At 36.4% G+C, this 12,391-nt stretch overlaps 2 long non-coding RNA genes across 4 annotated transcripts; one reads left to right on the top strand and one right to left on the bottom strand.

The window, feature by feature from the left end:
• Positions 1–4,279: 4,279 nt before the first annotated feature.
• Positions 4,280–5,033, top strand: LOC309476492. Of its 2 annotated transcripts, none has more exons than XR_014198204.1 (2): positions 4,280–4,485; positions 4,530–5,033. It is a non-coding gene; the product is annotated as an uncharacterized lncRNA (long non-coding RNA). The 2 variants fall into 2 exon arrangements; XR_014198205.1 differs by having other exon boundaries at positions 4,280–4,496.
• Positions 4,726–11,992, bottom strand: LOC309476350. 2 transcript variants are annotated; one of them, XR_014198038.1, is made up of 8 exons: positions 11,900–11,992; positions 10,676–11,720; positions 10,259–10,296; positions 10,005–10,077; positions 9,677–9,732; positions 9,353–9,434; positions 6,291–6,401; positions 4,726–5,729 (listed from the first exon to the last, which is right to left on the bottom strand). It is a non-coding gene; the product is annotated as an uncharacterized lncRNA (long non-coding RNA). The 2 variants fall into 2 exon arrangements; XR_014198039.1 differs by lacking the exon at positions 11,900–11,992 and having other exon boundaries at positions 10,676–11,821.
• Between the last annotated feature and the right edge of the window lie 399 nt (positions 11,993–12,391).

Here is a 12,391-nt window from a genome sequence, read left to right as displayed (position 1 = left end):
TGCATTTCCAGTGGTGTTAACTTTTTGGCCATTAAAATTGAGTTTAAAGTTTTTTACTGAAATAAAGGCGAGACACCACAGGGAACAGGCTGACAGTGTACGCATCACCATTCTGTCACCAGTTTATTCATCACCGTACATTAAGACAAGTGTTTTTATTACAAGTTTTCCGAAATGTTATGTTAAAAAATGCAAATGATGTGTTATCTAATTAAATATGCACTCATTTGCATACATTCCAGAATAGAAATGAACATTTGATTAAGCCAGGTTTAAAGTTCGCATTTTATTAACTTATTAGAGTTGAAGGTTTTTTACAGAAGGGCTTCTGTACTTCTTTTTATGTTATTTTTATCACTTCATAAATCAGAAAAGAGTCAACAGAAGAAAAGAACCTTGTTTTTAGGAATATAATTGCCTCTATAAACCAGGCGAATGATGCATGAACAAATCTTCAGAATATAGATGTGAATAAAACTAAAGTTTCCTGTAGAAATAAACGTGTTTTCCTCCAGGGGGCGAATTCTCCCTTCAACCGAATTCGGTTTATTTATTTATTTTATTAGAAGATTTGCTCTATAAAATATTCATTTCAATGTTGTTTCCAGAAAAATTGTCTGACATAAAATGGAAATCCAACACAAAAGAATCACGATACATTTATTTAAAATAAACCTTTCTCCGTAATCACAAACGCTTGTGATTGGCTCATCCTCAACAACGCTGAGGAAAACAACACGTGCCAGCTGACCATATTATCAATTACAGCAACAGCGTTCAGGATCATAGTTTACACCTGAATAATGCCGACAATAAACGTATAGTTGTTTGATTGAGAATACATTACACGGTATAAAGTTAAATTATTAAAATACTTAGACTCATTTTACTTGACCAGTTAAAGACAAGTCCGGGCATCTAAGCCCCGCCCACTTTCTGAACTCCCTGTCTCATGCTAATTCCCTCCATTATCTTCCTTTTATCTAATGATTCAAGTGTATTTATTTAATCTACGTGTCCAGTGTTTGACTCGATCGGTGTGCTGTTGGAATACCGTATTTTATTATTATTATTATTATTATTATTAATGCCATGAACCAGAACAATACAATGAGACATAATCGTCAAGTAAAAACTTTATACAACATCATATCTGCTTACAATGCTATAACATCTACTTGCCTTTTTACTAGTGCAATTACACAGAACAATAAAGCTTGAAATCATGTACCGTAATTCAGTACTTCCACAGAGAACTGACGAATCATACTACAGCGTCGGATTTAGCTCATGAATATTAACAAGCTGACGACGCGACGGCAGCGCGTGCTGATTAATATTCATGAGCGCGCTCCTCGGCGTAGTAGGATTGGTAACTCGGACTTAGGTAAAGTTGGTTTTAATTCGCACATTCGCACTTTTTTGCTTAAAAACTGTCTCAATAACAAGCGCAATAAAGCACATTTTTGCAAAATAAAAGCAGCTACATGATCTTTAGGACAAAGATGGTGAACTATCTCCACAATCGATCAAAATGGGCAAATATTGTTTTAATGGCATACAAAGTTGCGAATGTCCACTGAATGTCCAATGTGTGTGGTAAACAAGATTAGGGACCGTCTAAAAAGTTCTATTTTTTTTTTTTTCATTGTGTGCAAACAGAGAACTACATTTTTGCAAAGCACAGATGTACCAGCAAATCTCTCTCACATTATGTGTTCTAATGCTATTGATTGAACTTTAGCAACAATAAAAAGTGCATTATAATGATTGTATTTAGGAAACCTGCCTCACTATACATAATGTACATAAATATTTTTAGAATAAAATTAGGCTACATTAATTCACCAAAGGGATTTTTTACTATCCGAAGGTTGTAGCATGTTCCTAGTGACCAGTCTGACTTACTACAGGTGAAATCTTGCCAATACCTAATAATACTGTTCTACATAATAATATAATACTGTAATTCACTAAAAGGGGTTTTGTTTGTTTAAGGTTGTAGTACATTAATAGGGGCTACATTATTATTAACAGTAGTGACTGAACCTGAACGCATTGGTGCAGCAAATCTGACAGATAATGAACAACAAGATCATGGAGGCATTCAAGATACATACAGTGCACTGTTTTATTTCTATTATCTTTCTAATTGTTCATGGAATACCACTGGGATTATACATAAAAGTTGTAATTAATTCCTCGTGGTTAGAGTAATATTTCAATTTCACCTCTTCAAAATGTTGCTGTTCTTATATTATCATAAACCCTTTAACTGATTGTTTTGTCAAGTACTTTTTACTTTACTATATTTTCGTTTAGTGAAGTGACGTAAAAGTTTAAGTAAAACAAATGTGTGTGTTTGAATAAAAAAAATTCTAATGTTTTCAGTCAGGACTACTTTGGGTAAACAAAAATATTTAAGCAATTGAACATGTTATTTAATATTAATTTTAATATAAAGTGTGTGTAATGTTGTGTCATGTCGATTCCTTTATTATTCAACGTTGTACTAATCTTTCTTCCTCTCGGATTAATGTATGTCTTGTTCATTCTCATCTGAACTTCTGTTCATTTTGAGTTCATTTTCACCTATACTTCTAAACCAGCTCTTTTTTCTTCAATTTCTGCTGTTTTTACTCTTCCTGCTCTTGCTGCTGCTTCAGGGGCTTGGCCCCGTATCGCTGCTTGCAGCTATATTTCCACTTGTTCCTTAACATGTAACCAAGAATACTAACACACACAGACACAGTTTCTTCAAGATTGGATTTGGTGAGGAGGAGAGTCTTCTCAAAACATTAAGATAACATGTTATTTATCTCAAGGAGAGGATACTTTAAATCTAACTGTAAAGTAAAGACTTTAACTAAGAAATGGTCTCTCAACTATAGGTTTCAATGACTCCTGAGACCATTGCTATCAGGCTAGCCTAGAAAAGCAGATGGATGTAGTGACACCTGTTAAAGAAGTCCATATTTCATCTCTGGAAGCCAGGCTAAATGAGCAAGCACTGTTACTGCATTCCTGGCATGGGCCAGACCCTTACGTTACACCTCAGATATCAAATACAGACATTTAAAGGATACATGAAATAACATTTTCGATAATCACACTGGTAATTTCTATAACAAAGTAAAATCTCATAAGCCTAGAGAAGTCATTCAACTCATTTGATATTTAGAAGGAAAACTATTGATTAATACCTTGATTATAATCACTCATTAGATATACATTGAAGCAGCAGGGTGTTCCAGAATCCACTTCTTCAGGACTTCATAACAAAAACTTAACTTGAATCATTACAATAAGGGTGTTGCTTATTTATAACGTTGAAAATATGATTAACCTAAAATATCAGAATTTTTTTAATCAATGAAAGAAATGTGTTGTACAAGGAACAGCAGTTCTAATACATACTTTTACCTAAAACATTTATCAAAGTTAATTGAGTAGAGTGATCACTGGGAACATGCTATAACCTCTGGAACATGAAAAAAGGTGAAATTACAATAATTTCTTCATAATAATATGTTTGTACTATACTTACAGTAAGGTAGGTATTGGCAATATTTAACATGTAGTAAGTCAGTCTGATCACTAGGAGAGTACTACAACCATTGGAATATATATTTAAAAAAACACTATAGGTGAATTACAGTTTATTACATAAACATATTTGATAATTGTACAGTAAGGGAGGTATTGTCAAAATTTCACCTGTAGCAAGTCAGTCTGGTCACTAGGAAAGCACTACAGCCTTTGGAACTTGAAAAAAATACTGTAGGTGAATTACAGTAATTTTTTTCAAATTAATATTTGCAGGGCTTGATATTAACACCCGCCAACCCGCCAAATGCGGGTGGATTTTGCTCGTGGCGGGTAAGTCACTCCGACTAGCCACTTTGGCGGGTTGAATAATTGTAGTCTTTTCAAAAGGCATCTGAAATAAGTGTGATACTACGACACTACAACTCCCATGAGTATTAGGGCTCTCAGCGTCAACGAATATTCTAAATTCGAATATATAATCGAATAGTTTTAAAAAACAGAATATCGAAGGTGAAAATTAATATTCGAACGCGGTAGAGGCGCGGCTGTCTGCTTTGCGAGTGGGCGCGCTGCCTGAGGGGTCAGGGACAGGTCACAGGAAGAAGCGTTAACGTTAAACAGAAACATTACTATAGTGTAGGCTACTGTACTGACTGAATAGATATTGCATGAATAAGGTAGATACAGCAGTTTGTTTCATGCACTGCAGGCTTCCACTGGTTTGATTACCCAGCTAACAATTTTACGTTCTGGGAACGTTCTGGGAACGTTAGTTTTTGGTTCCCAGAACGTTCCCAAGAACGTTCCCTATTGGTTAGCCAGGAAAGTTTTCTTTACGTTAATAGAACGTTCCCTATAGGTTAGGGGAACGTTCCCAGAACGTTCCCGGAAGGTTCTCGGAACGTTCCCGGAAGGTTCTCGGAACGTTCCCGGAAGGTTCTCGGAACGTTCCCGGTAGGTTCTCGGAACGTTCCCGGAAGGTTCTCGGAACGTCTACACATCCTGATATGCCTGTACACAAATTATAGGTCTACAAACAACATATTCTACATTGTTTATTGTTCAAACACTTAAAAATCCTATGAATATATTATTACAATAAATTGAATTTACAGAAACTATCATTAATAAGTAAATCAATCAGTTTGTATTAAATAAATAAATCAGCACACAATCCATGTTTTTGTTGATTCATTGTTTAATTATCAACCTAAAATAAGTCATCAAAAACAGCGTTAGCAAAATGTATTCAGGAACAGTAATTTACATTTAATATTTCAAACATGAAAATATTTCAATAAATAAAACTGCACAAACATTTTAATTAAAACTATCTTTTTGCAAACTGTAGCCTATAACTTAGAACAAAATTGAAAAAGTCTTCATTTATATACAATATACATGAATGTGCCAATCTTCACTCCGCTCAAAACATTTAAACTCCCAAAACCATCTGCAAATTTAACAAGAAAATAAAAAGACAACGCGTTACATGTACACACAATCCCATGCCAAAATTCAAGCCCTGTAATGGCATTAATATTCATCCGGAGCAAATGAAAAGAGTGAGGTGGGATTGTGTGTCACAAGCTGTAGGAGATATGAGAGCACGAGCGCTGCTGGTATCGTGTATTTATTCAGATATTTCAGCATCAATGTGTATAGAAAAATGTATATATTTGAAAACACTACATTGCATTTATTTATATTGCACTATTTATTATTTCAGACTACAAATCAAAAAAGGAATGTTTTATATAGGGGTAAGGATACCCATTAAGCCTATGTACCCTTTAAGCCCACTTTCGACTCTGAAGTCAAATAAAAAACAGAGAAAATAATATTCAAGTCTAGTGAACTCTGACCTGCGAATTCGCTCTACATATAACGTATAAGTCTCACCTCCAATGAAGAATATGAAAACCTGTAACTGCTGTGTTGTTTATGAGAGAGAAAGAGAAAAAAAGTTTGAAACTACTATCAATTTTTTTTTTTTATCTGTGACTTTACACCTACAAATTCCACTGTCACAGGTGCTCAGTTTTGCTATAATGATGCCCTCACAGAACATGGTAATAATCAGCCATCCATGCAAAAGCAAAGGTCGGTGTAGTTTACAGGAACATCTGTCCAGGCCAACATCTGATGCCTTGATGCCTTCCGCTGGGATCCCAGAAAACCTGAAATAAAATAAAAAAATATTACAGTTCAAAATCTATCATACATACATCTCATCTGGTATCACAAATTATCATTCCAAGTTCACTTTAAGATATGCTCAATATTAGGGCTGCACAATATTGAAAAATGTAGAGTTTATTTAGAGATATCAGCCGTATGGTTTAGTGCATGCGCGGCTCCAGGTTTGTATCTCGTAAATTACCCCACTAATAATGCCCAGAATGGTACCAAACTTCTACAGTAGTACAAATAGGTTCTGTACTCATTAAACCAGGCATTGGAAAGTTTGTAAGTAAAATCAGGAGTTTATTTAAATAACATTTGCCTGATGGCTAATGCTACTGCTGACGCGAATGTTGATGTCACTTTATGAGTACAGAACCCATTTGTACTTCTGTACTACTCATTTTCCCCGACATAGAGCAGATCGGCACACAACAAAAACTGCTGTTCGGATGTTCCCTTTTCTGATATTTTAGCATTCGTGACATTTTAATTAAAACAGAAATAAGAATTTTAGTGTAATAAGCGAAAATGAACAGTAAACCGAGATCACCTACCGCTGCAGATGTGTACAGAAGTGAAAAGCAGAAATGCTTAGACCTCTTTCCGGTTCGACCGCTGGGCGCTCCGCATAACCCCTATTGGGGGGATTTTGTAGAGGAGTGAACCTGCATAGAAAATTACAATAGATAACAAGCATAGATAAATACAATAGAAGAAAAACACAGTTGAAATAAGCAGTGCATTATGTTTTTCAGTTAAATCTGAAAACATCAGGTACAGAAACTGAATTATCAAAATGTAAAATAAGTCTTCACTGTAAAAATAAAATAACTATAAATTAATTAAATGTATCTTTGCTAAAGCTACAAATCATTTTCTCTTTTGATGTTTGATCACCACTGGCGATACAAACAGCTGCGGGTACGTTAGGCCAGTGGTTTTCAAACTGTGGGTCGCGACCCACTTGTGTGTCACACAGTGAGAAAAGGTGGGTCGCACAAAGGCACTTAGCTGCAGCTAAATTTACGTTACGATGAGTGAAACAAAACCAGTCCGATTAATGACCAAACGACTATGAGTTTTAGCGCCCGCCAAAGTGTTATTTGATCGCTGAGTAATGTAGATGAACTGCTGCGCTTGTGACAGAGTCACAGTGTATGTTTAACTGAAAGAACGAGCAGAGAGAGTACTCGGTCGCGCGCACGCTCTCTCTCTCTCTCTCTCTCTCTCTCTCTCTCTCTCTCTCTCTATTCGGAGCCAGGCGAAAGTGTAAAAAATACTTCACCGTCTCCAAACTAAGCTCTGTCTTGCTCTCTCTCCCTCGCACATATTAATCAAAATAAATCGACACGGTGGTAAAAGGTCGGAAGACCAAAGTTTCATGTGGAGCATTCTGAGATTTTTTTTTTTCTTCCTCAATTACCGCTGGGTGTGAATTGTGCTAAATAAGTTGTTGCCTTATCTTCTCTGAAAAGCGTCCCAGACATTCAGCTGACATAAAACAACACTTTAATTAAACGAAAAAAACTATCCAGTGATGAAATGTTTTCTGTGTTGACACAAATCTTGGATGTCTATGTCCTAACTGCTGGGAGAATCACACAACGCGCATGACACGTCCAATTCGCGAACTAATGACTCCTTTGAACGATTCATTTTAATGAATGGACAACTGATCTTTCCAACAGTGAACTCAGGAGATGTTTGAATCAGTAACACTTTACAATAAAGTTCTATTTATTACATAAATTACATAAAAAGTACAGTTTGCTTACTCAAGCTTAAGCTTTAAAACATGGGTCACCAAACTAAGGCCCGCGGGCCGACTCAGGCCCGCCACCCCCTTTTGACTGGCCCCCAAGCCCCTCTGCCCCCCACTACTTTAACCGGCCCTATGAGGCAATCCCCAAAAGTCGTCATGGCCTATTATATAAATATAAATAAAACTTGCGTGCAAATTAATGAATGCAATGCGGAACTACTGTTAGATACGCGGGTTCTTTAGGGACACCTAATCTGTAGGTCCGCCTTAGCTCTGAAGCTCTGAAGCAGGCTGCGAATGCGATGTAAAGATTGCAATGCTTGAATATGTTGAGAGAGAGGTGTGGGTGCGATCGAAAAGTCGCAAAGTGTTTACTTATATTTGTGTGTGTGTGTGAGTGAGGCGCGGGTGTGATCGAACAGTAGAAACATAAAAACATACTCCGTCATTTCGTTTTTACAGGACATCATTCAAACTGCAAAGTGTTTAAGTTACTGTGAATTAAAATTTTAAAGAAAACAAATATATTATTCTGAAATGTAGCAAATTAATTTTCAATTCATTCAGGTACAATTACCAAACATATCTCAAGGTCTTTTTGTCTTTTTATTAATTTAATTAATAAACTAATTATATAAAACTATTGTCAGTGCACTACAAATAAACTGGTTCTATGCCTTTACTTTATTAATAAAACTTATTTTAAAAAATACAAGGCTTAAGTAATTTATTTTCCTTTGGTGGGACAGCCTGAGACATGCACAAGCCTTCTGCAGTTCTGTTTTGCTTTTCCCTCCATTGTACCGAACTCGTACCGAACCGTGATGTCTGAACCGAGGTATGAACCGAACCGTGACTTCTGTGTACCGTTCCACCCCTAATAGAGAGTGCAGAGTTTTCAAAGAATAGTGGACCAATGATTATTTTTAAAGTGAAGAATAACTTTAATTAAAACAAAGTGTGAAGACTCGATTACTACTTTTGCAAACCACTAGTAAAGATAAACAAATATGTGCCAGGAATCAAGTGTTGATATAGTAGTGGGGATGGCTGTGCCAGGCTAGTAATCTCTACTACACAATGAGGCCTGCTGGTGGTCATTTTGGTCTGGGTCATACAATTCTATGTTATATAGCTGACCCGGCCCCCCCCCATCACAGTCAGGAACGATAATGTGGCCCCCAGAGAAAAAAGTTTGGTGACCCCTGCTTTAAAATAAATAAAACCCCTTGTTTTTTTGTTTTTTTTAAAGCATATGACTACATTTTTCCACACAGTGCTATCAAGAATCAATAAGAGAATCGTTAAAGAATCGGATCGATAATCAGAATCGTCAGTGGCATTATTATTATTGATAAAATCGTATCATTTCCCATCCCTATGTGAAGACGGTAAAATTATAATCAAACATTAAAGAACACATATGTTTTTAAAAGTTTTTTTAAGAGTTAAAAGTTTATAATATTTTGCTAACATGAAGGCTTGTCACTGTCAGTCTTTTTACATCAGTGCAAAACTAGGGAATGCAGATTAAGACCATCAGCATGCATTGATTAATCCCATGGCATGTAGCAAAAAAAAAGAAAAATGTGCAACCAAATCATGCTGGTGCGACCAACTGAGAAAGTTGGTAGCACCAGTGCAAGTGGGTCTTGAGATTGATTATACTTGTCTAGGTGGGTCCTAGAACGAAAAAGTTTGGGAACCCCTGCGTTAGGCTACTGTCCCTTTAAGACGAATGCGCAGACCTAATATAAATGACACGCATCTGTTTTCTTTCTGTTTAAAACACACAAGACTGTTTACGAGGAAACTCGCCAAGATGGGCATTTTGACAAGATGGGCTAAACTCACCTTCTTCATCTACTGACTATGGATGGCATCAAGGTCTTGTCCTGAAGAATCACAGGGCCAAACAATAGGGATTATATCTCATCTGGTAACAAGAGCAAAGCCATAACTTTAAGAACTCTAATGATATATTTACCCCCTGATATTGCATTGGGGATATCAATTCAAACATTTTTAAAGGCTAAGAGTATGAGCCACAGCTGCCCAAGATATCTGTGAAAAATAACTGCCTAAAGTTGTCGACCCCCTGAACCACATTCAGCATTTAAAAGTACAAAGAATTTCAGTATTGATCAATAAAAAAAAAACATACAAATACATAAATACCTTTGAGTTGGACAGTATGGTGTCAGTCTCATTGGCCAACATAATTCAAAACAGACCTAAAGAAATAAAATAAAATATACTAATGATCAGGATATCATGTTATCATAATAGTTAAATGAATTATTATTATAACTATGACCATTATAATACTGTATTAGTCACCTATTATTTAGCTGATTATTTAGCCTACAGGCTTCTCAAGGACAATCTCACTGAAAAACCCTGGGGTTAATGATTTTAAAATGTGAGACATTTCAAAAGCATAAATCTTACAGACCCCAAACCTTTGAACAGTAGTGCACTGCATGTTTGAGGTGGTTTTGCTTACTAGTCATATGGTTCATAGCCGTGGAGATTGTCTTGGACAGGGGGGGTGCAGCAGGCCATCACAGCATGATGATCTAGGAACATAACAAGCTATTTGTCACAGAGCCAACAATATTACATGGGATTGGTTTAATAAAAGGAACCAAGCTAGAACAGAGGTGAAATGCAGAAAAGATAAATATATAAAAATCTTAAGATAATATATTGAGAAATAAATGCATATGGAATTATTATCATGATTAAACAATAACTCACCCCTTGTTGTAGAGGATTTTTTTTTCTCTCTCGCTATTCTGAAATCACATTTTAGCAATATTGGTAAGTGACGTCACTGATTAAGTTAACAATACAGTGCATTCTTTTAGGTTAAATAAATTAGCTTACTTCCAATCACCCATTGACAAATTACCAGCAAAACTATAAAAAAACTGTTATCTACACTAAATATGTGTTTAAAAACCCAAACTTTCATAAATAAGACCTTAACTTAACGTAACTTAGGCCTAACGTTCTCTTCTGAAACCGGTTAGCTTAGATGCTAACGGACTTTTTCAAAGACACAAAACCATTTCTTTAAAGTAAATATTCAACAGAAGCGTGTCAATTACACGTAAGAAATGTGTCAGGGACGTTTGTGTGTATTATTTGTGAGATTTTGTTGACTAAACTTACCTGAAAGCAGTGAAACCAACAGCGACAGACGGGAGTTTTGTTGTTTGTCAGTTGTTGATGACGTTTCTGGTTTCCATCTGCCCTTGCGCAGCTCACGTGCGCGCTCCAGTGTTTGATTCCGCGCATGCGCATTAAAACACTTCAAAGTCACGCAGCATTTAAATAAACATATAGAATTAAAATGTATAACATAATTTAAAATATCATTAATAAAAAGTTATTGCGAATAGATCTGAACGTTGTTGGTTATCTTATAACCTTAGGGGACCGTACTGACGACGTTGTCAGTTGGTAATCTGCCTGTTAAGTGATATTAAAATAATAACCTGCAGAGAACGTTCCCAGAACGTTCTCTTTAGGTTATACAAATAAAACCTAAAAATAATTAACTAAAAAAGACTGCCTACCAATGAGCAAAGTTATTGATTACTTAGGCATTATCTACTGCCTGATAATGGTCATTTAATTAAGCATTTGATAAATGGTGTTAAAGCACAAAACATTGCAAACCATTCAATTGGTTTAAGAAATTAAATTAAATTAAAATTAAAATTAAATTAAACCTAAAAATAACCTACAGGGAACGTTCTGGGAACGTTCCCTTAAAGTTATAAAACTTGGTTGGACGTCACCACGACAGACCGGTACATCGGCCGCATTACTGCAGAAGCTGCACCGATCCGTCTGTCAATCTCCCGTTCCATCTTTCCCTCACTCGCGAACAAGACCCCAAGATACTTAAACTCCTCCACTTGAGGCAGGAACTGAACCAACCTGAAGTGGGCAAACCACCCTTTTCCGACTGAGGACCATGGTCTCGGATTTGGAGGTTATAAAAAGTTATAAAAATAGAACTTAAAAATAACCTGCAGGGAACGTTCCCAGAACGTTCTCTTTAGGTTATAAAATTAAACCTAAAAAATAACCTACAGGGAACGTTCTGGGAACGTTCTCTTAAAGTTATGCAGATAGAACCTAAAAATAACCTACAGGGAACGTTCCCAGAACGTTCTCTTTAGGTTATAAAATTAAACCTAAAAATAACCTACAGGGAACGTTCTGGGAACGTTCCCTTAAAGTTATAAAAATAGATCCTAAAAATAACCTACAGGGAATGTTCCCAGAACGTTCTCTTTAGGTTATAAATTTAAACCTAAAAATAACCTACAGGGAACGTTCTGGGAACGTTCCCTTAATGTTATAGACATAGATCCTAAAAATAACCTACAGGGAACGTTCCCAGAACGTTCTTGTTTGGTTCCCAAAAAAATAACCAAATGGGAACCAAACGGGAACGTTAGGGGAACGTTCTGTGTTTGCTGGGTATTTACCGTTTCATGTCAAGGAAAAGTTCCATGTTTACCACAGCACAGCTCGCTCGGAGCGTTCAATGTCGGTTCTATATACTGTAAAACTTAAATTAATGTTAATAATATTTGTTTCAATCACTGAATGAAGCCTGCTATAGGCTATAAGAGTCGCGACCTTAAATTGCTTGCACAAAACTCTTGATCAGCACTCAACATTTGCTTTGTTGTTGATCATTTAAACCGTTATGTGCGGAGAGCGTGACGCCTCATGAGACCTCCAGACGCGCGTAAACGCGTCTTTACATTGACTTAACATTGAAATCACTCGCGCCAGACGCGTCCGGTGTGAACGCAGCGTGAGGGCGAGAGAGAAGAGTGCCTGCGAGTGCGAGCGAGCGAGAGTGAG

The sequence above is a fragment of the Leuciscus leuciscus genome (assembly GCF_965113295.1).
Source record: "Leuciscus leuciscus genome assembly, chromosome: 15".
NCBI classification, from domain to species: domain Eukaryota; kingdom Metazoa; phylum Chordata; class Actinopteri; order Cypriniformes; family Leuciscidae; genus Leuciscus; species Leuciscus leuciscus.
The sequence above is the reverse complement of the archived record's forward strand: the minus strand, read 5'-3'. Positions and strand labels throughout refer to the sequence as shown.